Here is a 24,950-nt window from a genome sequence, read left to right as displayed (position 1 = left end):
GATACTTTGGCAGAATGTTTCTGTGGGGTGTTCTTCATAGGACTCCTTATAAATTATCCTCGCTGAGCCCTCATGGTGCATTCTGTATTTGTGGACAACGAGGGGGCCCACCCTATGACCCCAATATATTGCCGGCCCTACATAGTATATGGCGTTCCCGTATGGCCTGACTCCACAGTGACGTGACGCGCGCCTTACGAGACAATGGTTTCGGAAATTCATATCGCCGGATGTTCAAACCCAGAGTTCCAAGGCCTGTGTTCCTTAGTGGCTTTCAAGAATAGCACCCTTCACCACACTTAGGGATCTTAAAGAGACATCACGAGCTTAAACTGGGTTGGAGGATTTTCGAATGATTTGTTCACGTACATAACATGGTGTTTTGGGTTTTAGGGGCGAAGCGCCTCTTGCTCGGGCCCTGTGCCGTCCCTCGTTACTGCCATACACGGCGGAGTGATGATAATTGTGGCAGGATCTCCCTAGGGATTGGCCAACCAAAGATTGGCCGAAGAGGTCAAAATGTTCAACGCGTTCATTGCTACCCAACAAGGAGGAGAGGAAAAAGAAGAGGCTGTCGTTCGTCGCCTGCGAGCTCAAGGCACGTACCGGAGGTACTCGACACAAGACGCTCTGCAGAAGGCGACGGCCAAGGTGGCTAAAATGCCACATACCAAGTTCTGCAACTTACCCATGGAGATTCTGATTGTCCCAAACAAGCCCTACATAATCACCACAAACATCGACGTCGTTGACGGGCTTGTCAACGGAGCGGTGGGAAGTCTCAAGCTTTGCGAGCGAGGAGTGGTGGTCTTGACGCGGCGGCGCCCGGTTTCGATCCCACGACTCTCTGGCCGCTACGGGAGGTACGTAGCGCAATTCCCACTGCGCTACCAACCGAGACGTGAGCATGGCTACGAACGCGCCTTATGTCCTTCACTCGTTCAGATGGTGCGCGCCGTCAAGAAGACTTATAACAATGTTTCATGGTTTTACCGATAAGCCTTTTAGCTTCACCCCTCTCATCATCATTCACTTCGTGGAGATGGCGGGATTGTTTTTGTTCTGTGTGGAAGACCGGCAGTAAAGAAGAAACCTCCTTTGGCCAGCCTGACCATCTGACTTTGGAGCAGTCATCATCTGGTCGTTGGATCGAACCGGCCATGGGCAGCGGAGTTTTCTTCCACACCCAGCCCCCGGTCTACGAGCTACCATGTAACGCCTACCACGAAAGTAATTAGTGAGGAGCTTGAGAGCTTTTCACGTAACAAGCAAAAGCACTAAAATGACAAGCGTTCTGAGAAACGGCGGAGCGCTATTATGATCTCATTTTGCTTGTTGCGGTGCCACGGGAGCCTTGTAGTTCTAGTCAAGCGGAGGTGTGAGATTCGCTTTCATGCGGGTGTGGTTTCTTTTATTAGACACTTAATTTTGGCAATGGACAGTGCCACCCACCGAGAAGTGATCATGCTGTGAGCGCTTCTGAAACTAGCTGCTGGCATTTGAGATGTTCGTGATTCCCCGCATAATATTAATAATACAAATACATGAATACTGTGAAATTCTTTTTAATTAAAAGCTCCTGATGCGTGTGCCCCTGTGGCTAAATGCATAAGCAGCGATCTTCTAGGACGACAAAATTGCTTTTCAGAAAAAATACATGAAACGTCAACAAAGCCTCCTAAACCGCATTCTCCACACTCACCACGGTTTTTACTAGCGTTAATACGGTAGACAGTTTGGTTTCTGTACACTTTTGCGCCCTGTCTGTACTGACGCGTGCTGCTTTTTCACGTTCTGTGTTGTCGTTCGCTGTTCTGATGCCAGTCCCTTCCAGGTTGTGCAGCCAATGAAGGTGATGTTATCAAGTTTGCACAGAACAGTTCTCGCTGTAGTTTCGAACAATTGTTTCTGTTAGATGACTTTGCGAAGTGAAATATCTCGGTGTCTGCGCCATGTGCTGGATTTAGCGTTCACCCTCAACAACCAAAATTTATTACTTTAATTATTTCAGCACTGTATCAACAAGCAGCGATGAAGGAAAAGCAGTCGTGGAAGCTTCTGCCAAGGCGCATGAGTTCCCCTTCCTTAAGACTGTCAATGTCACTCTCGTAGTGAGCACCTGCCGAGTGGAATCTTGTTAAACATGTCTTCTTGCAGTCTCTCTTCTTCATTTTCCGGCGAATACTTTGACGGTCGGGGTCGTGGTTGTGGAGTCAGATCGATTATGCAATTAAATTCTGAAAAAAAGTTGTCCTAGAATGAATTCCGTAGCAATGAAGAGACACAGGCCCAAAATTTATGAAACATACAAGAAAAAAAAAAACGTTTTGGGAGGATCTCTCAGAGCGATCTCTATGAAATTAAGGAGCGAAATAATGGCGCTGTGTTCTTTCCAGCAGCTCCCTTATGCATGTTGAGGTCACGTGCGAGGCGCCTGCTCACCTGTGAGTGCAAGCTGCAAAACCAGCTTTCTGCAAAGTGGCGTACGCGCCACTATAAGACTTTGTAAATGGTTTCAGCGATGGTCTTTTGTATTTTTTATAAGGCCAAACATACCGCAAAAACCCATGGAAGTAACGAAATAACTGTGTCGCATTACCTGTTTTTTTTTTTCCGTAGACTCCTAAACGCGAAAATCTTCGTCAGTCTTTCACCCAAACCGGTCCGAAACCCTACGGTCTGGTCGCTGGCTTGTGACTCCCTAGCCGACTAACACTGAATTAGACACTAGTTGCCTTACAGTGGCTGCGGGGAAATCAGGGATCCATAAATTAGCAGTGACCGACAGATGGCCGCAAGGGAAGTACACATTGTGCACCGGTTTTCTACAAGACCACGCAGCTATCCAGAACGTTAGTGTCCGGCGATAAAGCTACCACGGAGAGATATATAATTGCGCCTCACGCACGAATACTGGCTGTTCTTGCCTCGGCGAGCGTCTCCTAGGACTGGCCAGAATTACAAACGCTGCCCCAAAGCGACGGATAGTGCCAGCCAGTCTGGCGGTGGGAAGGCGGACAATACGAGTTCCGTGAACTAAAAATAGGAATGGAAATCAGCACTGCAACCACCTTTTTTTCCGGCACACCTTCCCTACGGGAGATGTGGTTTTCTTTCAAAAATATACCTGTGTGATCCTCCTTTAAAATACCTGTTGATAGACCGCGCTTGTTCGTCTTACTTTGCTCAGTCCGCGTGCGTTTGCGTTATTCTACAAGATATTCACCAACTCCACTGCGTCTCCGCGTATTACACGGGAAAACTACAAAATAGCATTTGTAGAATAAGAAACCAACTGAGAATCTTGCTCAACGTTTCCAATTAATTGGGATTTCAAACTTCAAGTCAAAAAGTGCGCCATGCACTGTTATACCACTTGAGCAAATGGTTTCATACTGCTCCCTGCTATTCTTAAATTACGTTACAGCGGTTCATGTGTCGGCTATGGTGCAAAAGCAGTGCATAATGTTTACACGCATTCCGACGTTTAAACGAGGCAGTGCCCATTAAAAAACCAACAGGAATTCGCCCACGCAACAGCAAAGCCCGCTCAGGAAACGGGTGCGTTCACCGGCTCGCGGAAAACGGGAAACTTCTACTAATGTAAAAAAAAAAATATTGCATCCATCTTCCTGGTTATTTTATGTAAATACATTAGATACTCTCTCTCAAACAAGTTAATATACTCGCGTTGGGCTTGCGGAGGTATTTTTTTTTAAATAAAAGTACCCTCCTTAGAAAAAAACTTAAAAATTACCCAAATGTGGGACGTTTTTCTTTGCATGAGACAAAGTAGGTATTTGAAATTCTTTGATGGGATTTTTCTATTCTTGTCCACTCTGCGTACAAATTTTGGTTTATGTTGCCAAGGCGGTTATATTCCAAAAAAAGCACTGTACTGCAGCTAGGTATATTTAATGTCTAAAGCGTAATGCTAGGCTATGTATTCTGGTATATTTTGAAAGCAAACAAAAAAAAGCCATTTTCTATTTTTTTTCAACCTTTCCCAAATTAAAGCAAGGTTTCTCCCTATCAGACATCAAACACCTGTTGCACTATTCTTCTTTTGCAGCAACAAGGCACAAAATGTAGCCTCGTTAGCGATACTGCGGTGGCATACTCAAGTCGTTTGTAAGAAGCTTATGACCGCAACGTAGGGCGAGAAATTCCAGTTACACAGATAACATCATTAAAAAACACTGCGGTAAATATGCTTTGTTGAAATTAAGCGCGAACAAACTACCCTGCCTGCTAACAAGCTTTAGAAAAGCAGTAATTGAGCCGTCCAAGCTGTCGCACTCGCTCTTCCGGATGCATCTCTTCCTGCACTGTTCACTTTTTTCTGTGCGTATTGCGTAGGCCCACTCGCATATACAGAGATGATAAGGTGAGGTTCGGACCTCTCGGGAGCGACCGGGGGGTGTAGGCTATAGAAGAGCTGAGTATAATTTGCAGCGTCGGGGAAGCATTGTGTGAAGTAAATAAGAACTGAAGGAAGGCCGCCGAACTTCTTGCTCAGTTTCAGTAAGATATGACCTCATGGTTTCCAGCAAAACAGAAGGTATTAAACGAACGTATAACCGTGACCTTAGCCGCCGCCAGCGGTAACAGGAGGCGGCGGCTTGAAAAAAACACCCCAGCTAGGAATTGGTTCTGCGTAATCACCGCCTCCGGAGATTCGCGCATATCGACGAGCCACAGAAGGCTCAATAGTGCTTCAGTGCTGATTATCTATTTGTGAGGACGTCAGAAAAAATTGTATCAAGAAGAAACTTCGTTAGCATGACAGATCTGGACATTCGAACAAAAGATCCTGTTCAGCCGAGAAACCAGCATTCACATCCTGGCCTGTACATGAATTCAATAGACGGCTACCACCTTCGGTCTGTTGGCACAAGAACGCTTTCATTGCCGGAACCCCGTTCTGTTCACTTAAATCAGAAAAACTGCCTTCGTGCTTCATGCTGAAACGAACGACAGGGAACGCGTATGGTCTCGTCGGTGCGAAGTGATGTGCAGTAACGTGTGGTTCCACAATGATCCTCGGGAACCGGTTCATGTGAACTCAAAACTAAAAGCAACAGACAATTGCACAGAAGTGTTATTCCCAGAGTTAGAAGAAAGCGCGAGTGCCAGATCAGGCTACTGAAATTGATATAGTTCGAACTCGAACAAAGAGGATAATTGGCACTCTTCGATCGTTAAAGACAATGTGCATTCTTCCACAGTTCCGTTTGTTTCATATAACATTTTAGGGCAATCATTTAAATGCCAGAGGCCTTTAAAAAGCAAGTGTCGAATTGCGTGGTTGGAACGAAACCGGTCGATAATTATATACATGCCAAAACATGGGCTCGGAAGCCGGAACTTCAACATGAGATTCAGATGCATTGTACTTTATACACTTCTAATTCCACCAAAGCATTTTCACCGTAATGTCTGTTTGATGATTTTCTTTTTGTAACGGCCGCATCTCGCCCTAGACTGGGGTCATAGGCCTCTTGCAAAGCACTTGAGTATGTCACCGTACTACTGCTATCAAGGTCATATTTGGCGCTTTGTAGCTGGAAAACAACAAAAAAAGTGTTACATGTTTTTGATGTCCGTAATAGAAAGATACCTTGGTTTACTTTCGGAAAAGTTGAAAAAAAAGGAAGGTGGTCTTTTTTATTTGCTTCCAAAATATGTCAAAATGCATGTACTAGCTGCAGTACAGTGTTTTTCGAATATAACCGTCTTGACCACATAAACTAAAATTAGTTCGAAGATGGGACAGGCATAGAAAAATAGCACTAAAAATTTGGACAAGATACTTTGTTTAAATGCAGACAAAACAAAGCCCCACATTTGAGAAATTTTCAAACTTTTTTTCTGATTTGAGAATTTGTATTACTAAGAATTGCCTTTGCAAGCCCAACATGAGAATGTTAACTCGTTTGAGAGTATCTAAAGCCTTTACATGAAAATAACTAGGACGATAGATGCAGTAGTTTTTTTTTTACAGTAGTAGAAGTTCCATGTTTTCCGCGAGCCACTCAACGCGCCAGAGACCCTGCCCGAATTTAGGAATTTTTTCGAGAAAGGGAAAATTTGTTTCCCACAAAATAACTTCAGATCTTTTTTCCCCTGTGCACAAGAGCTCTATATAAAATGTTCGCCAAAATTAAAGATGTCGACCGGACACGCCTGTCCCATGTCTCGTGAAAACACCCAACCATATATTTCGCTACTGAAATTAGCTGCTTCCAAGCAAACTGCCTGAAAGATAATCTATTCTCTAAACGATATCAAAAGCCTTCATCACAGTTTGTTTATTTTAGTGTGGAGTCGATAGAGAAGTTCATGAGATTGTTTGTGCGCACTGAGGGCAATCGCTAATGGGGTGAATGCCGCAGTGGGTATGGTGTTTCAAGGTGTACTAGTGTCAGCCTAGGAAGAGCATTTAGAGCTGTTTATTTTTTATATACTGCTGGGTCCATGGACACCAAGACTGGCTAATTGCAGTTACGACGTCAAACTTGTAATTAAATGTTTGTTAAAAGCTTGTGCGGTGAAGTATCCATTTTTGTCAAAAGCCTCTATGCGAAGCAACCATTTTTCTGAACAGCTCGCCTTTCTAAATTTGATGTTGTGGTGGTTTCCTATGCAAGTGGGAAATAAATTAAGTGTGAAGAAAGCAGAGCCTGAATCTTTACCGCAAAATGTCTTCTGTAGCGGAACGTGAAACGTACAAATCCGGAAGCCTTCTTCCGTCACATGGCGTACAGTCATGGGCCAGTGAAAAGCGAACACAAAACTTTGAAACAAAACAAGTAAAATTTAAAAATTCTGGTTGTTGAGGCACAATAATGGCCCGCTATTGATATATTTATTAAGCCACATTCCCCAACGTTGTTTTGTAACTAAGCTACGCGTGATGCTGATTTTCTTGAAAGAGAGTCGCGCTATTTGTCTGGTTCATAATTTTGTGATAGCGTTTTATTTGTCCATGCCTGTACATATAACGCCCAGTGTGTATTTTCTGATAAAAAAACTCCTAATGTTTCGAAACTTTGATATACTGCTACTGTTGGCGAATAATAGCAATGTTTATTATGTGTAATCTATTAATTATTTCGGCTGCCATATTTCGCCTTTAGACGACCATGTTAACTGCTGACAAATTAACGCCTTACCGAGCTGTTAATTTTGCCTATAATCTATCCGCAGTCAGAAGACTCACTAGACACGAAAATACTTGCATAGACGATGTAGATAATGCAAAAACCATTAAATTTTAACTTGGCCATGAATTAGGACTTCATATTTATATACACCCGCAGCGGGGGCTCAGTGGCTATGCCGTTGTGCGGGTGATGCCGATGTCGCGGGTTCGATCCTGGACCACGGCGGCCGATTTTCTGCTGGAGGCGAAAAGCAAAAACGCCCGTGTGTTCGAGATTTCGGCGCATGTTAAACACCCCCAGGCGGTCAAAATTATTCCCGAGCGCTCCTCTACGGCGCGCCTCATCGCCTGTGTAGTGTCAGCGCGTTAAACCTCATTTTCATTCAATTACATTTACATAGAGGGGAAATAATAACGGTACTAAAATACTCCCCGGAAGTAAGCCACTATTGTGGGTCTTGTAGCAGAAATGGTTAATTATTTCAATGTACTGCTTTCACCATGATATACAGCACGTAATAAAATCCCGAGCTTCGGCTTACATTACATACTGTTCTATCTTATACACCAAAATTTCAGTGTTTGCAATGTCGGACGCAATAGTGAAATCTAAAAAATTACAATTTCAGCTTTTCCAATATTTGGGGCATGATTCTTTTAGAGGGGATTGAAAAGAATGTCTTTCGATGCGTCAACTGAAGTTGCAAGGTGTAAATGGCTCATTGGTTGAAATAAAATGTGTGCAGATGTCCATGGTTCCTGTAATGAATGCTGTTTTTGATGCTGCAAACAAATTATCACCTATCAATTAAAGGTCTAAAATTGGCAATACGGATCTGCAACTATTATGGTAGGCCACACATTTATTAATCTACCAAAATTTAGCATTCTCTGATTTGTTTCTTGGCCAGATTTTTCGAGGCTGTAAACAATAAAAAGCCATATTTGTTCCAGAAGCAACTTTCTAGACACCAGCTTTTCCAAACTTGGTAAAAACACTTGATAAGGACCATTCCTGAACGGAACTGGGGTACATGATTCATCTTTGCAAAATCTTACCAGACCGGCAATCGCAGTATCTCAGATATGGAGAGGTATAAAACGAGGACCTTTCGGATAATTTTCTGCAATAAGGAACAGCCACTTGGGGAAGTTCGTCCATTGTTATCCGTGAGCAGGATTCATGCAGGTGTCCAAGAACGCTGCACACTGATCCCTCCCAAAAGTCATAAAGCACACAGCACAATCCGGCGTCGCACTCTTCATTATTATCGCATGGTTCTCCAAATCCCTTCTGCAAGCAAAATAGATTATGTGCAGCTGTATCATTCGACACTTTCGGTTATACCGTTCGGGAAACTTTTTTATACATACTTCATAACTTTCTACACAACGGTAGTCCCCGCCACTCTCTAAAATTGATTCTATTTTTGGGTACCCGCGGCAGTTCACCATTGTGGGTAAGCGAAAGAAGGGGGCGTGTACCTTTAGTCCCCAAAAGGCCTGCTTTTTTTTCTTGAAGCACTGTTTAAAGAGGGGGCTGCTGTGATGTCCTGATACACAGCTACGAAATTCTTCCATCGCCTATATCTTGATTAACAAAGAAATTGTGAGTTTTCGAACAAATTAAACGCATGGAGAGCTTTTGGAGCCCACATAAAATGGGAAAACCGCTTGAATTCGTACTGCCTAGCTGGTGGACGCGCAATTGTTACCAGAGACGCGCTGCACCTGCTGTCACGATCATCTCGCTGGCGCCTAATTCGAGGCTGAAATTGAAGTTGGGGTTCATTTGCAATCATTTACAGCAGCGGCCACTGATACATAGAACACGGAGCTGCTGGCAGCGCTCCGCGGAGCGCAATGACGGGCGCCACAGGAAGTATTGCGGCGCAAGCGCAATCAGGACCAGCGGCGGAGTTAGCTGAGCGTTGTCTGCTACAGCTCCTCTCACTTCGCCGCGAGCGGCGAAACCTAGATTGCGCGTGCGCTTTGGACTACACAAACCACGCGTGCGGCGAAGTGGGAGGAGCCGTAGCAGGTGACGCACAACCTGGCTCCGCCTCTGGCTCTGATTGCGCTTGCGCCGCAATACTTGCGCGGCGCCCGCTTGGTGGTCCGAGAAGCGCGGCCACGCGCGCCGAGTTCCCTGCATCAGTAGTCGTGACGTGGCCGTGACTGTATAATCGCAAAGGAGACGAAGAAAAAAGCTGCAGCACTCGCGGTTTGACGGTGTTCTTGCCCCAACCCATACAAAAAGCAGGTCGTGGAGGCAAAAAAAAAAAAAAGAGAACAAACGTAACAACAAAGGAAAACGAACGAAACATAGGTAGAATATTTTTTTGTTTGAAAAGACTGTATTTAATTCAGGCATTCCTGCATTAAATGCAGAAAAATGCTGCGGAGGGTACTGTAACACGTAAAGCGGTTTGATAGGTTGTCAAATTCATATTTATGAAGTGCTAAAGGCAAAGTTTAGGATATAGGCTGGAGACCTTAATTTGAGTGAGCAGGTTTTATATGCAGGTGTTCACGGTGATTCATTTTTTAGGGTTTGAGGATTTCATTATAGATTTTCATAGATACATATTTCACGGAATTGTTAGCGCAGAAGAAATTCCCAAACTAAATACGTCGAGGGCATCTTATAATAATTAGTGAGGAGATGGTCGTTTAAGGTATCACTACCGGACAGAAAAGCAACTTCGTGAAGTATTTGTGACGTATAATTAGAGAAGGCCACAGTCGTATAAGTCGTATATAAGGCCACAGTCATTCTGTGGTACATTCGTGCCACAGAACGTGACAAGCAACAAACTTGAAGGCGGTAAAGTGGGCACACCAGCAGTTGAAGTAATGCCTGTTTCCGTAAAACTAAAAGTTGATGCATATTTGAGACTGCTGGGTCCCCAAAAACATATTACAGTTGTGGAGAGGAAACTGGAATAGTGTGTGATAAATCTGAAGTTTAGTTTCCTCGGCAGCATTGAGGGCACTTTATGACTACTTTCTACACAGGCCAGCCTCGTCTGGATTTGCTGAAAGTGATTGTCCCAGAGCACAAATTTATTGAAACGGGCACCCAACTCTCATGAGCATTCGACATTTGTATTTAATTATGTGCAAGTCTAAAATATCCAAGTAAAATAATAATATTTATATAGCATAATCATTTTAACGCACCACACGCTACTAACGTGCGCTTGTGATTCTTTGATTTTAGGAAGCATGCATTGGCTGTAATTGGAAAATTCCGCGGGCCGGATTTCCAGGTGCCGTGAGAAATCCGAGGACGCCTGAACACTTCGTATCGGTTCGTAACGCGAAAGCTTGTAACACTATTCACCTGAACGCAGGTGTGTGCCGCCAATTTCGCAACGATAATTGACGCCGTTACCCACCGGTGCCAATTCGGCGAGGTCCTCATTCGATAATCCACGGAACACCGCACTCACCGCCACAGCTACAACTCTTTCCTTTGCACGTAACTCTGAGCTCCCTGTTATGCAGGTTCTGAAGTTGTGTGTTTATTCAATTGTAAGTTCATTCTATGCGTGGTATCAAATAACGCTGTCTGTATAACAATGGCTGTCTCATCAGCCAGGAATGGTGGAGTGGCCACTTCCTAATTTGCTCAACCCAGACCATCATGAGGAGAGGAGAAAATTCAGAGCAGCGACACTTGACAAGTGGTATTTCAAAGACTCCACAGCAGTGTACACTGATGTCGTCCCATACCAGCGTTACCGATGAGAAGCGGTTTCAGTGCTCACCTCAAGGGATCAACCACTCACCGGTCTCACAATCAAGACCGCTTCCATCCAGGAAGCGAAAGAAGTGGCAATCGGCTTCGTTATAACAGAAACCACCGCGATTAAGATAACGCCGATTGTCAAGCGGCATGCAGAATCTACGCAGGTGGGGCAGTTTCTTCAACAGCACTGTGCCTCCTGAGTAAAACCCCTCCCTCTCGCACGGCCAGAATCGTCTGGACTCCTGCTCACTCCGATCTCCATGGCAACGACACAGCCCATGCACCGGCCCGTGCTCTCACCAACTGGGCCCCAGAGTGAGACCACAGTCCAACGCCGATTGAGACCTTCCAGGAAATAACCCAATATTATAGATTAGGTAGGAGGATTCTTCCCCTGCCAAACGTAGTTTGTCTAAAATACAGGAAAACACGTTACGACGATTTAAACAAACGCGTTCCCAAATGCAGTACGACTAAATCATCTATCCCCAAACAAACATCCCCGGATTGTACGTTTTGCGGCAATTCAGGCACACACTACCAAATCGTATGAAAGTGCGACCGTAACCCCGACTTTCCGCCCATTCGCAACCCTTCCCGTGAGTAGTGGGAGAGCAGGTTATCCAGCTCGAGCCCCGACGACCAGATGGTCTTGGTTGACCGAGCGGAAAGCGCCAGGATTGCCCATGGAGTTCTGGACTAGGAAGCCACCCCACAATTTATTTTTGCTCAGTAAAGTTTCTTCCTCCTTTTCCTCCTCTGATACCCTTCCCATCTTCGTAGCTTTTACATGTGTTGCCGACCTGAATACTCTCCGCCGGGGACAGCGGCTTCAGGAAAACTATACGAAAGGATGTGCAGGGTTTTGACGCACAAGACCACCATACTGTAAAGGACGCAGGACCGCCATACTCTCAAAATAGCGGTCCTGCGTCACGTCCCTATTGCTGTCTATTTTTTTCGCTGATCAGCCGTGAGGCGCGTGTCGGTGGACTTGCCTGAGGCGTCCCTACTGTACTAGTTTTAACTGGCTGACGCGAAAAGAAAATACAGGCGGCGTTGCTTGAATATGATGACACCAACCCCCTTTTTGGGGCAACATTTGCCGCTTTCTCAGCGCTGCTCGAGTAAGAGCGGCTGGTAAGATCAGAGCTCTTCATCTCTCACGCAGTTCATCAACAAAGTATCTACAGTAACGTCAGTGAAGCTTCATAAGGAGCCTGTTTTCAGTCCCATGACCTAACGCCGGGCGTCGGCGGCAGTTTCCAAGGTTTTTTACTGGATTCAGAACTTTCAGAGTACTGCGTATTCCCAAATGAATTCATTAGCTGGATAATTCGGTTTGATAACCACCTTTTATCTCAGCACCATGTTATTGCGACTTTGCATGGATATCCAAGAAAATCTGTAGAACCTTTTGCATTTGCAATAAAAATAAATGAACTTTGTGCATCTTGGTTTCGCGTAGCCTATTTACAGGTACCTGGCTGCATCATTTCGTCCCGTCCTCCATCACAATAAGGAAATTCGTCGTTGGGGCTCTGATTCCTTATATATGATTTCCGCAATTCAGAGTAAAACGCGCGCAAATCCGCACATGTAGATATCAAAAACGTTACTTCGCTTACCGGTTGGACTTCCTTGGCCGAAGATTCTTCAGAAAAAGCGGACAGGAGCATAAACGCAGCAGGGAACATGAGCTGACGCATGCGATGCACCATTTTCAGGTCCCTGGGATGAAACTGGGTATACAATGTTCTCACAGTTCAAAAAGGGTACCGAAAAACAAAACGTATGAGTTATTGCTTCGCAGTAACCAACTATCACCTTGTTTTAACCAAGTGTCAAAGTTCAACATCAAACAGTTATGATGTCGTTTCCGCGCGGCCAACATCTGCCCAAAACATCTGCTGCATATTTCGTTTCGACCACATGCGCCAGTAAAGTCGGTAGTCATGACACATGCAAATATTCTTAGGGCTGCAAAAAATAGCCATTGTTTGTCACACGCTTTCCCAATCTCAACATGAAAGAAAACAATGTGTGTCGTTTTCTTTTCCTTGTGGTGTCCGCAGTTTTCTCCAACAGCACATGCAAGTATCCACCTTGACGACAGTGCCTACCAACCAAGTATTAATTAGGAGTGATTGAAAAAACTCGGGAGTTCTACCATGCTGCCTAGAAAACCTTTCCTAGATCTGTATTTTTCGTTTCTTTTGTGTATTCTAAGAAGCAGTACAGACACGCCAAACAATTATTACTCAACAGCTCATCGAATGCGAAAAGAGGGGTGTGAACCCAGCGCTGTCACCAAGGAACGGCGTCTCCCGTTTTTATGTTTTATGTATTTGATATATAAACCCCGTGTCATGATGCACTCTTCCTTGCATTCCTCAAAATGCCGAGCCGCCATATTTAGCCTTTGCCTTTTAAGCGGCGGAATTTCGACGGTGCGTGCGTGGATTGTTTTATTGTATAAGAATAGACGACTCGGCTAGTTTGTGCTAGTTTTTGAACATCTCGAAGGAGTGCACACTCGACACAGACCCAAGGAGTAGGTAGACAAACTACAGTAGTGAGGTTTCTGTGGCTTGTCTGCTTCCGTCTTGTGTCCGTGTCGGGTGAGCGCTACTTCAAGATATTCGAGACGGTTTTATTGCCCAACACATGGTCAGAACGTTAAAGTTGGATTCATACCAGGTCACACTTCGTTCGTTTCTCAAATTTGGTAATACTTCAATACATACATCGTATTCTCTAGTAAAAAGAGGTGGCACTTCATCAAACATGTCTGTATTGTCAACCCACAAGCTGCTCTATTACAGAGTAAAAAGAGTGACCTTCTGGCATCAGAAACAACAGGTTTGTTTATATTTCGACTTCTAACCTCGTCAATTCATTTTTCTATCTACTGAGAAGCTGAAGATGCGACGATGTATGGCCAAAAATAAAATGAATGAAGTCTAGTACTCTTTCAAGCTGACAGTACCAACTGCCTCTTCTAAAATGAGCAGCAGCGGCACCCAACAGACCAAGTCACCCACATGATCAGACGTGTAACCGCCAAAACCAGGATAAGGCCCCAGGAAAACATACTTCGCCTATTCAAAGCATACATAGTGTCCACAATTACATAAGCCACACTTAATGCTCTCTCACCAAGGAGGGCACGAAAAAGGTGTATACTATGACCAGGAAAGTCTATCATGTCCTCGGACATGCGGTCAACCACACCACGAACAAGCTGTGAAAGCTGAGCCAGCGCAACACGGACGGAGTGCTCATGGCAGTTCATCTTTCGAGTCGAACAAGGATGCCAGGGGTCACAGGCGTAGGGAGAGTCTTCCTGTCTCGTGTGGGGCTCACAGTCACTATTCCGCGTCAGTCTTCTGAAATCCCGAGACTCTATCACAGGTCACGATCTGAGGGGACGGTATACACCTTTATAAAAATTAAATGGAGTGCATAGGACGAGGGCGAAAAAACACAAGTAGACTGGATGAGCGCTCGTTTCTGATGGAGGCGAAAAGCAAAAACGCCGGCGTGTACGAGATTTCGACGGACAATAAAGACGCACATTTGACCCAGGTGGTCAAAATTAATCCGGATCCCTCCTCTACGGCGGGTCTCTTCGCCTGCTTTTCCGCGCGTCAAACCCCACAATCAAACAAATAAAGGAACGCTCTCCCGTCTACTTGTGTTTCTCTGGCCTCGTCATTTGCGTAATTTTTCATTTTTTTTGAAGCCATAAACCAACACGCCCAACAAAGCATTTTATCAGCTCCATCTTTATCCCACCAGTCTCCGAAACACGCACCTTCAGCAGCAGAGTGGGCGCAGGGAAGCAAAAGCCAAGGTCGTCTTCATGTGCTGCGGGAACGAATTAGCCAGGCAATACAGAGGCGCAGCTTTCATCCAGGCGTAAGAGCAATGACCGTCGTTGTCATCCCACCCAATTAACATGCCTCTCGTCTACCTGGGTACCTAGATAAGGCTCCTTACAAGTATAAAAAGCGGCCATCACTCTAGCCATCAGGCAAACTACAGCCGGAGTCATCATCACTGAATAATTGCAAATGTGCCGTAACTTACCGTGGGGATATTCCACCGAACAACACTCCTCTTTCGGGGTGCGGGTGTTTTGGGGATGACACCACACCCTACGCTTTTTATATAATTCATTCCACTCTTACTACGAGATTTGGGAGATGGCGCTGACCAGCACCGGCCTCGATGGTCAGTCCCTCCTGGGTTTAGGGCGGTTTAAGCAAAGATAGCTCTTACCTTTTGGGTAGTTCACACATAAGGTGGTTAAGCTCTGAGGGTCAACACCTTTTAACGCTTACATTTTTTAGGTGGTAATTTCTGTTGCGCATTCATTAGAGTTGTGCCTAAAAACGTGCTTTATTATTTGACTTGCTGCTTCATTAATCATTCTTTTCGCCAGTAGCCTTTGAAGGAACTTATCGGTTCGACAAATGCTTACATCCTTTTATTGACTTCTTAACTCACGTCGCCTGTTTTGGTGATCATTGTGTTTTTGTTCCAAAGAGGGTTGCTATTTCGTATGCAAAACCCTGAAAACTTGTAACCTTTCAGTCACCTTTTTATAAGTTGTATTACTTAAGCAGATTTTCTAGCCAGGCTCCTTGATACATCTTGTGCTATTTCCCAGCTTTTATTGCGTGATAAAATTACCACTTGGGTTGCTTTCGCTGACGCTGGCATGAACAATATTGTGAATTCATATGGTAGACGAATTTCCTCTTAGTTCACCGCATTCTTGTGTGCACCTTAACCGCGGGTCTGCTTTCCCCCCTTTTGACTTTCCAAAACGGTCATTGAGTGATCCAGCTCTATGTTGCTCAAGAAAAACGCCGTTTGCCTACCGTACACAAAAGGGAACTTTATTACTCATGGTGTGGGTTGTAATCTTAAGGATGCGATAAAAATGAGAAATAGCCATCTCAAAACTAAGCCATCCCGCAGCTTTGGGGTCACGGCCTATATTTTCGAGCATAGCACGAACCTGCGAAGTTGCAGGTAAGCTTGTCGAAGTAAATAAACCTACCTATTGGGTGCATTGTTTCAGCGAAGGCTGCTTGAGATATCCTGCCCTAGAACAATTCACTAAACTTTGCCCACATCAACGAGAACCATATAAACTTCTTACCTTTTGTTGTCACACATCCTGCATATTCTTTGCCTGCTGAACAATCCATCTGCACTCCACATTTGCGTAATTAATCCAAACGGTTTCTAACAGCGGCCTATGACTTTGTCCTTAGTATTCATTAGAGGTGCTGTAAAAGCATTGCGCCTTCCCGGAAATGGACTCTTCCACCGTACTTTCAGAGCGGCAATGACTAACGAACTCCACAGGTTCACTGCGAATAAAAAAAATTTCATCATCTCCCGTACCTGCGCGAACAGTTGTCTTTGACTACGCCACGATGAACACAGAGCTCACTTTGAGGTACCTCTGGATATGAGCACAAGATGAACAAACTAATAACCTTGTTAAAAGACTAAGCAATATTAAGACAAAGTTATAAATAAATAAAATTAAAATAAATTAAATTAAACACACTAGACTACAAATAAATAAACTGCACATTATGTCTTGAATGCCGAGTGTACTCGGTACCTACAAGAGTGCAAAACGTATCCGAAGAAGAAACGATAAATGGAACCTAAGCACAGAAGAACAAAGTCAAAGCTATGAAGTTCGTATTCGCTTTAACGCCAAGCCAACATAAAAAAATGAAGGAAGTTCACACTGACATGTAAGACTTGAACGTAGCGAAGCTGTATGCAATCGGTTGCAATCGTGGACTTAAACCTTCGTTATGGTCGTGAAGGTTTTCACGACCATAACGAAGGTTGAAGTCCCCGATTGCAACCAATCTGCTTCTTCTTCGCGGCCGCAACGACCTTTACTCCATTATTTCTGCTAAAAGTACCAGCTTTTTTTATTTCTTTGGAAGTCGTTTGTCGTTCTGAGCAAGTGTAGCCATGATTACGGCGAACGCTGGAGTATTTTTTCCTGTGTGCCAGTCATGACTAATCTCCCTAAGTAGGCGGGCTTAGCTTGAAAAAACTCGCGTCTGGGACGCTGGGCGGTCGCCGCGAGGGAGCCACCCATGAGCGCAAGGCATTTTCTTGGTTTTGTTAACTGCCGAGAGGGTGCGGCGAAGCCCGCGCACACGTACGCGCGCTGTGCAATTTCTTGGTATTTGGAGCTGCGGACACCAAAAATTACGATTTGCTAAACAGCATCGCTGTTAACACAAGATGTTGCCTATGCCATTGTGAGGCATTCATTTTTGTTTTTATCACTGACCCCAATTCGTCAACGAATATTCAAACAGGTAATCGTGTCACCTCACTCATCCCCAAAATTAAATAAGCACCGGGAGAGCAAAAACAAAGGGAAAACAACAGGGGGAAAAACCAAGAAGCAAAGCTCCTTTCTTAAGAGAAAGTCGGTTAAAACACGAAACGTTCTCATACGCAACCGGAGCCAAAGTCAAAGCCCAAAATCCGAACTATGCGCCCATGTCGGAATGGCGCGCTCAGCTAGACCTAGGCTTCATAAGGCGAGGGACCGAGGTTCGATTTCACCAAGGGAACCGCTTCTTTTTGAGGTGCTTTATGGGGCTTCGCCTATCATCATCGCCATCATCATTTTTGAGACACATTGTGTACATTTCGTGTACAAACATGGGCTTTGCAAGAAAAAGACAGCACATACAGGATCGATCACACCTGTACTCCCCTACGGGGCAGAAATTTCGAGGCTCAGTAAGAGGATTCAATTTAAATTGAGGATGACTGAGCGATTGATGGAAAGAAAGATGATAGGAGTTACATTATTGATTGATTGATTGTAGGGTATAACGCGCCGACGCAGCGCAGGCGATGAGGCGCGCCGTAGTGGAGGTCTCCGGATTAATTTTGACCACCTGGGGATCTTTAACGTGCGCCGAAATCTCATACACACGGGCGTTTTTGCTTTTCGCCTCCATCAGAAAAGCGGCCGCCGCGGCCGGGAATCGAACCCGCGACCTCGTGCTCAGCAGCGCGGCGGGTCGATAGGAGTTACATTAAGGGAGAAGAGGAGAGCGGAGTGCGTCAGGGAACAAACGCGTGTTAAGGGCAGATTAGTAGAAATTAAGAAGAAATGGGCGTGGGAAAGGCATTTAATGCGAAGGCAAGATAACGGTTGGTCATTGAGGGTAACAGAGTGGATCTCTAGAAAAGGCAAGGGTGGCAGGGGACGGCAGGAAGTTAGATGGGCAGATGAGATCAAGAAGTTTGCGGGGATAAATTGGTCGCAGTTTGCACACGACCGGGATAATTGGAGATTAATGGGAGGAGCCTTTGCACTGCAGTGGGCGTAGATAGGCTGGTGATGGTGCTGATGACGGGAACGACAACTTTCTCTCGCGAATTCCGTGTTTGTACAACAAAGATTCACCAACTCGCGCAAGAACAAATTCTTCTAAACTACTTTTCTTCTACATCGGGCGCCGGTATGTGTGTTTTCTCTCTGTAACCCAACATACCTTATTCGCATAAACGCGCATATTTGTTCACCAACGATGCATTAACACGCCCAGCAACAAGTTATATATTCTAAACCATTGTGTACAGGTGGCTTTCCGGCAGTGCATTTTGCTCGGACATGAACCCAATCGGTGAGGCATAGAAAGGTTCGCCTAAAAAGCACAATGTTAAACATTAAAAAGCGTATGACACAGTGGGCCTGCGCTCCAAACCTGCCGATTGTTTTGTGCATTTTTATCAGGCATATTGAATAATGTCTGATCGCTGTGATAAGTCCTGACATCAAAGTAAAAGTCTTTAATGTAGGCCGGCCGAATTATAGGCCTTGTCCGACTGCCACCCCCCTCCACCCTCGCTGAGCCGGATAATTTTGCTTGGTGAGTAGAAAATGGCTAATCGCTGATGCAAGGGCTGACATTGAAGGCACAGTGTATTCATTCTGAGGTATAAATCCTGAGCTTATTCCGCTTCTGATGGTCGCTGCCTTCAATCTTTGCCAAGCACCATAAGGGGGAGGTGCACGGAGTTGGGTCATCATGTGCTTCTGCAGGGCGTTATGGTTGCTCCTACTGGGTCATAGGTATCCTAAACATCTTTTATTGATATAAGGAAGGCCATTCGGGGAAAGCGGAGAACTGGGTGAGCGTGTGGTACCATTGGTTGGGGGGGGGGGGCATCACTGCACAAAAAGAAATCTCAGATACAATCTTGTCTGATGTGCCACTAGCCCATGGGTTGTAAAAGTATCAGAAGCTTTAGAGGCCGCAGAGGCTCAAATGATGCGCATGGTGCGCGAGGAAATGGAGAAATATATGTTCTTGAAGAAAGTTGAATGTAGCCTTCAAGAGGTGGAGTCCTTAGCACAAGCCCACATGTGTCTTGCAAGACGTAATAGCCCGCTCCACCAGCACGAGTGCCCGATTGCACCAACGCTGATGCTCGATAAGTGACGATGTTGTCCTTGGTCGGGAAGGAAAGTGCACGAGATGTAGTCCCAGCCTCCACCAGAAATATAAACCCTCTCCAGAAGCTCTTCCCCACCCCCAAAGGGCCAGAAGAGCTGCGTAGAGCTTATGCTCCAAATTTATCCCCTATTATCCCGCTCCGGAAAAAAGGGACGCATTTAGGCGACAATATGAGGCGCTGGTCGTTCACTGAGCGTCGTGTGTAGTTCGATGTCACAATTTGTGGGTACGTTTAGAGAAGAACTACTGATTTTTGATACATAGCCGGATTCAATATTCAAGTTCGCCACTCTGTAAAACCGTGTATTTTTTTTATTCCACGACTTAAAAAATTGCGAACTGAAGGATGCCTCTAAATTTGATAAATTTCAACGTCAAGTTTGCTCTCTTGTCCGAAATTACGCGTTATTGTTCTATATGCTTTTTTTGGTAAAGATCATAACAAAACAGCACACACAGTAGCACTGGTTCAATGGACAACATTTGCCCTACACAACTTTTATTGTAAACACTTAGACGCAGAGGCGCTGTTAATATTACGACCAGTATACATTGAAGATCAGTCAGGGCGCTGCAACGAGTCTTTTTGTGGCCGTGAGCAGACCGACCGAGGCAAACCTTTCGGGTAGTGGCAGTTCAAATCCCGCTCCTAGCTATGGTTGTAAGGAGCGCGTTGCTACGTGGGTGAGGCATTTTTGCTCAGTTGGCTTCTGGTGCACTTCGACCCCGTGGGGCCACGCATGTGCCAGTGCTTACTTGGTCGAACTGCTCTTCAGCCATCTCATCTTCTTCGCTCTCCGTGTAATCCCTTGATTGAACCTTTGTCTTTTTCTTCCGAACGCATGTGTAACCTGAAAAAAAAAAGAACACAAGACGAAAACCTTCAAAATGTTATGACAATTTTACGCTGGGTGGTGACCTACACACACTATCATTTAAGACAACCTATTAACAGCAAGATTGTTTTACGCATTACTTTGCTCCGTCAACTGCTTTCTTGCGTGCCCCATAAAAAAGCTGATCTTACGTTTTTTAGCACATCTTTCTTTGAAATGTGACTTATTTTTTCTATTTGTAACGCATCATGCACGCAACGAATAACTGTAAATTCTTAGAAGGCCCGAAGGTTTCGCAACGTTTGGGACATAATTTCCTTGTTCGCATTAGCTCGCACCCTGGAATGATGACTGCAGTGCTAACAACCACATTCGGATAAAACTGAAGGCCATTCGTGAAAATGGTGCTCCTTGTCGAGCTGACGGCTACACCTCCAGTGATCTTCTACTCCAAAAATTATTCGAGCGCCGGAAACTTTTTCTAACTATTTTCGCCCTATGTGCCACGTTACATATACACAGGTGGGAACAAGAGACTGCGGGACGCACTAACGCGGACGAAAACGCACCATGGCGCTTTCTAATGCTTTCGCTCCTGTTTTCAAAGAGCAACCTAGGTGCACGTGTGGCCTACTAACTTTAAAGGCTGTAGGTACTGGTGTTCTTGCCTACGGGATTAATACTTTCATATGCACCGCACTGGCATGATTGGACCGCTATGATTGGTACCATCTGCTGCCGGAAGCGTACTTTAGCCTTCGGAAAAGCCGCCAGCCAAGCACAACTTTCTATGGCAACTGTCATCACGAATTCACTACTGGCCGTAGCACCAGTTAACAGCACCAGCAATTTTGGAAGGTTGAGACTCGGCTCTGTAAAATGTGACTAAGAACTTAGAGAGGTAAGAGGCGCCAAACTTAACAGGCGATTGTTTACCAGTAGCCGGTGCTCCCAATAGTCCCCGGCCAAGTGCAGCGAGCGGCCCCCGGCCACCAGGATTGGAAGCAGTAATCGCGTCAATCGAATGCAAGAGAACTCACCAGCGTGCAATCTCAATTGACCGAAGCAAAAAAAACAATGATAGAATAAAAAAAATCTTGAAATGAAGTAACTAAAATTGCGAAGGTTCTCCAAATCACGCGTCCTACCATGACTTAAAAAAGCCGTAAACGGGAAGTACATATAGTTTAAAATCTTAAATGCACTATCAAAATCTCCAAAACGTATCTAATCCTGCACCCTCACCCGATTAACTCCAGTTGTTTATAGAGTATAAAAAACTGAGAAGGAAATCCCAAAATCAGATCGGTGCATTTAGTCTATGCCCTCACGTGATTAACTAAACACCGCAAAGTTAGTAAAATGAAGAGGCAGCGTATAAATTCTGACATATAAGTAGCGATTACTCAGAATATCTGTAGCGTTCTTCGCATTAGAAACGGCAATACAAGAACTCTCAAAACAGTCAGTGAGGCGAATATAGAACATGAGTAATATGATATTTCGAAACAGTTCCTCTCAGTTTTATAAAGAAACAATGCACGTTTGTTTGGGGATCATACTCAAAATTCGAAGAAATTTTTTTGTAATAAAAGCTATGCTCAGAAGTATTAAAAATACTATTTAGTGTTTCTTTTTCCACAGGGCATGAGCCGTGTTAGCTGTAGTTGTATGCTTGGAGCCACAAATCAAAATAGAATGGTTTTCCCAATTGTGAGCGTACCCGATTTGCAGGGGCAATATTTAACGTATGGAGGTGAGAAAACCGACCAGTCCTTCTTTGTCAGGTCACTAAGTTTCCTGCAGGAAGGTAAGAGAGGCGGAGGCAACTCAGCAATTGTAATGTTTGAGCAAGGATCTCCAAGCCCATTCAGTTTTTTGCACACGCCTTTGCTATCAAAGGTCGTAAGCACACAGCAAAGCCCAGGGTCGCAGTCTTCTTCATTCTCACACCCTCCGCCATATTCCTCCTGCATAGCAAAAACAAAAATATACACTTCGAGTATTTGCGCCGACAGATTACAGAACATGTCACATATGCTACTGACAAATTTTCTACAAAATATTTGATCCTGAAACAGTTTTGTAGCTGCCATTACTTAAAGCGCAACAAAAAACATGAATGAAGAAACAAAGTAGACGAGACAGGCGCTGTCTCGTCTACTGTGTTTCTTCCTCCATGTTTTTTTTGTTGCGCTTCACATCATGGAAACTATTCACCAAATAGCCCAGCAAGAAGTTCTTCTCATTTTTTGTAGCTGCTCTGAAGCATGATCACGTCAAAAATGTCCCGTAGAATTGTGCGACGAAACTCTGAATAACGTTTTTTTAATGGCACGCAAAATACATATTCAAAACAGGACAGGCCCCTTAAGAAACACGTTCGCTACATTCCTCAGACACCAAAAACTACAAAAAGGGTAAACTCTGGTTAAAAGATGCGTTGATGTACTCACAAATAATGTTTAGTGAGTGAGCGATCTGTCTGAGGTGCACAAAATTTGCATTGTTCCTGAAGGCAACCTTCTACTAAAGTTGCCTTTCACACTGTTGTGCGCTTATGTGTGTTTGCGAAAGAAGTGAAAACAGGGAACATTAACGAATGTTTTTGAAGTCGAGAATTCGTAGCTGTTGAAAGAGGACGAACGTACATAGTGAGGGAAAAAACTGGCCCCGTATCTGTTCACTTCGTTGCAAATTTCGTCGAAAGACGATGGTCTTTTGCCGACTCTGACAAGCCAATGCTGTCTTCTCTCACCCCGCCTCTCAGACTCCTCTTCACCCGCCTAACTCCTCCCACTAAAAATACTGCTGATATTAAAGTCTATTCAATTTTCCCGCGTTCCACTGCCCGCACCATCTAGTGGAACCTTTCTTTACTGTTGGACTGTCAGAATGCCACCAGTAGGTTCACTGTATTTTGGTTCTGTTACACTCCTGTCTCTGTCGTGCTATTATAAGCAATAGAGGCTTGCTGAATGCGATTCAATTTTCCCGCGTTCGCAGTTGTGGCGCTCATTCCGTTGAGACCTTTTGTTAGCGGTGCTCCTGGTGCTCTAGCACGAGCGCAGGGCTTGTGCGCGAGCCCGTTTTTGTATTTTGTGGTAAAATATTGTTTCCAATGCGGTTGTTTTGTTTGCTACCGCAAAACGTTTTCTCACGTCTTTCTCAAGTGAAATAACACTGCATGCGCTAGTTATGTATTCATGTTCTGCCTAAAATGGCCCTAATTCTTTTCTTTTGGCTAAAGAATGTCGACAATTCGAAGTATGCTTCCAGATTTTTGCGAAATGTTTATAAGCACTTCATAGAGAGTAGTTCGTATTTCCAGGCAGCTGAATCGAGGAACGGACAGACAGACAGACAGACAGACAGACAGACATGCGGACAGACGGACGGACAGACAGACAGACAGACAGACAGACAGACATGCGGACAGACGGACGGACCAAACTTTTCACGTTCGTGTAGCACAAGGAAGATTATCCTTTGTGAAAAAATATTTTCAGGTACAGCACACATCACTTTTAAATGGCTGGTCGGCACAGGCTGTTCACATTAACCCTTTCTTCTTTGAGGCGACGGTGATCTCAGTGATGAACGATTCATTTTTTTTGCTTAAAATTTGCAGGGACTTAGTAATTTTCTTGTCCGCCTTATCTTTGTGATGTGACACAATAGCCGTTTCCTAAAAAACGATCGGCCACCACAGTACTTCAAATGACATGCAGTCTAAGTCAACCTGACACTGACAGTCTGTGTAGCATTAGCCGTGTGCTCACAGAAGAACCACGGTGTATTGTCTCCCTTTCCTCTTATTTCGTATGCTCTCATACACGTTACAAACCGAAAGTTTACCTTAGTTGTCGTCTCTGCGTTGCTTAAGATCACCACAATTATCGACACGTTGTTTCGTAAAGCAGAAGGGTCGTCTGACATACACTGCAAAGTTAAACACCAAAAGCAGTTTTTTATGGGGAGTTGCCTTTTCCCCGCGGACGAACGTATCTTGTTCTGAGTTGTGGACGCATAGACGTGCGCTAAGAGAGCCCAGACAATCGCTGGTAGCGTCCAGGATGTGGGATCTGGAGCGCACTTAATATAAGGCGATGTCCAGGCCGTTTTGGACGACGAGACACTTCGGTGTATCACATGAAGTAGTTTGTAGGGGGTAAATAGCCGAGGCTTGTGACATATTTAACAAAGGCACAAGATGGGTCAGCCATTCCCTCACTCAACGTGGGCTAGAAATAAGCAGTTCGCATCTGGTTGGAAAACAATGTGCTGACGACTTATAATATAAGTCGTCATACTATACTTTATAAGGCACCAAAAATGTGTCGCGTCACAGCCCCACAGTTGGGAGAAAAATAATGAAGCCTTAGACATTGTTAGAAGCAGGCAACCATGAGTCATGCGCTCCTCCTTCGCAACGGCAGAAAAATACGGAGAATATAAGGACTTCTGGTACAGAGTTGAGCAACGAAACAAGTGTCCAAAACAAGATTGTGGTGTTAAAATTTTTCCCGGATACGTAACATTTTCAGCTGCCTTAAACGTCGAAACACAAGTTACATTTCTTTTTTGTACACATGTTCGTACCTGTGAATCACAACAAGTCAAGCATTTCGGTTTATTTACCACCTGTGGCCTAACCGTGG

At 44.7% G+C, this 24,950-nt stretch overlaps 1 long non-coding RNA gene across 1 annotated transcript; it reads right to left on the bottom strand.

The window, feature by feature from the left end:
* Positions 1-1,599: 1,599 nt before the first annotated feature.
* Positions 1,600-12,842, bottom strand: LOC144166722 (uncharacterized). Its single transcript, XR_013321743.1, has 3 exons — positions 12,548-12,842; positions 8,225-8,459; positions 1,600-2,237 (listed from the first exon to the last, which is right to left on the bottom strand). It is a non-coding gene; the product is annotated as an uncharacterized LOC144166722 (long non-coding RNA).
* Positions 12,843-24,950: the final 12,108 nt, after the last annotated feature.

The sequence above is a fragment of the Haemaphysalis longicornis genome, unplaced genomic scaffold, assembly GCF_048455015.1.
Source record: "Haemaphysalis longicornis isolate Haplotype H1 unplaced genomic scaffold, Haemaphysalis longicornis Haplotype H1 scaffold_189, whole genome shotgun sequence".
Lineage (NCBI taxonomy): Eukaryota > Metazoa > Arthropoda > Arachnida > Ixodida > Ixodidae > Haemaphysalis > Haemaphysalis longicornis.
This window is presented reverse-complemented; position numbering and strand designations above follow the sequence as displayed.